Source organism: Lucilia cuprina, chromosome 3 (genome assembly GCF_022045245.1).
Source record: "Lucilia cuprina isolate Lc7/37 chromosome 3, ASM2204524v1, whole genome shotgun sequence".
In the NCBI taxonomy this organism is placed as follows: domain Eukaryota; kingdom Metazoa; phylum Arthropoda; class Insecta; order Diptera; family Calliphoridae; genus Lucilia; species Lucilia cuprina.
Genome location: NC_060951.1, coordinates 18,000,174 through 18,002,231, shown reverse-complemented (window position 1 = coordinate 18,002,231; position 2,058 = coordinate 18,000,174).

The window sequence follows — 2,058 nt, the reverse complement described above, 5'->3', positions numbered from 1 at the left end:
CGCTCCCCCGCCAATTTATTACCCAAAATGTTTACATGGATGTCAAAGTTATTCGTGCAAAATTTTAAGATTCCTACTGTAATGGTTTCCAAGATAAACGAATTTTTGGATTTAATTTATATGGGAGGTACCACGCCCCCTAACGCTAGTCCGCCCACTTTTTATCCCATATAATCATATTGACACTAAAGTGCCTCAAAAACAAAATTTGAGGACTCTAACTGTTATATTATCTCAAATATACGAATTTTATATTTTCTTAATGTGGGCTTAATGTGTGGGATATACAATATTTTTTTACCCTCTAGTATAAATAAAAACCCACTTAACGATTTTGAAAATTACAGCCACAATAGTTTTCCAGATTAACAATATGTTACATATGAGCAGTGTTGCCAACTCGTGGTGACCAAAAATGGCTAAAACCGTGTAAAAAAAATGGCTAAAAAATGGCTGAAAAATGGCTAAACAATTTTAGATAATAAAACACATACATTTTATTAAAAAAACATCAAAAACGATTAATTTTTTTTATTTTTTACAGCTATGTTGTAAATAGGAGATCATTCTTATTTGTACAAAAAGTTAGCATTAAAAAAATAAATCGTCTATAAAATCTGGGATATTATTATTTTTGTCATAAGACTCACTGGTACCAACTAGTTTTAAATAATTATTCGGTACGTCGTATTCAAAACAGCATTTATCGATTTTTTTAAGTCCAAATCTGCAAAATAAATAAAAATTAATTACAATGGAGTCATTATTTTTAGCACCCTTACCTGATAGACAAAATCGAAGTGACGGTTGATAGATGCATTTTATTTCTAAAGTAAGTTTTTACAAGATTTATTTGGCTGAAAACCCTTTCAACTTCTGCATTTGACCAGGGTATTTATTTCCGCCGGCATCTCTATATTTATATACTTCCGTCCAAAATGAAATAGTGTTATTTGTGTTTTTCCATTTTATATAATGGATATTTGAGTATTGCTCCTGAATTTTTAAGGATATTTCGTCATCAACATGAAATAAATTTAGGATTGGTAAAATATTCTCTTTAGAAGATTTTAAGACGTTATCTACAGAGAAATATTCAATATTTTGAAGTATTTTAATATTATCGGGCAACCTGCAAAATAGTGAGAGTAATTCAAATTTTAATTTAAAATAATATTTATGAATTGATATATACAAACCTTTGTTTCAATTGATTAATGAGATCAACAACAAATTTAACACAATTTCGTCTAATTTCACGTTCTGCCTTCTTTTTCATGCTTCCGTTTTTTTAATTTCCTTAAGATATGTTTCAAACTCATGACCAAGGCTGCATAAAATAAATTCGTCGGAATCTGAATATAAAACGTCTACACTGTCGTCACCAACTACTTTACGTTTCAAAAAATTTATCAGCAATAATAATTCCTTTAATAGGCGAGTTGGATCGTTATCATGGCCTTGAAAAATTTTGTTAACTAGTTGGACTTCAAGTAAAATGGGTTTCAAAAATAACAAATATAGACGAATATTGTCTTCGTTGTATAATTCACATAAGATTTTAGCCTTTAGACATTTTTCTTCCATGTATGCTGTTTCGAAATGCACTTTGAGCTCCTTCCATTGCGACAATATTCTTGAAACTGATGTTTCAATGGATAACCATTTAGTATCCGAAATTTTTGGAATTTTTAATGGGTCCTATAAAAAACAATATACATACATATTTAACAATATAGAAAATTTTTTAAAGTTATTAGCTTTTACCTTTCCATTTAGATTTTTGTACAAATTTTTGTAAACAACTTGTCTCTTGGAACTTTTTGAGAACCAGCTGTAGGTTTCATAAACAAGGAATTCTAATTGCTCAGGTAAATATTCTTTTAGAGACTGGTTCACAGCCAGCTGAAGAGAATGGCACACACATTTAACAAGAACAAGTTAGGGAACATCCTTGTTTAAAGCAGTATAAACGCTTTTATTTTTTCCTACCATAACATTTGCGTTATCGGTTCCTATGCCAACTAATTTTTCAGTTTTTAAATTAAATTTTCTAAG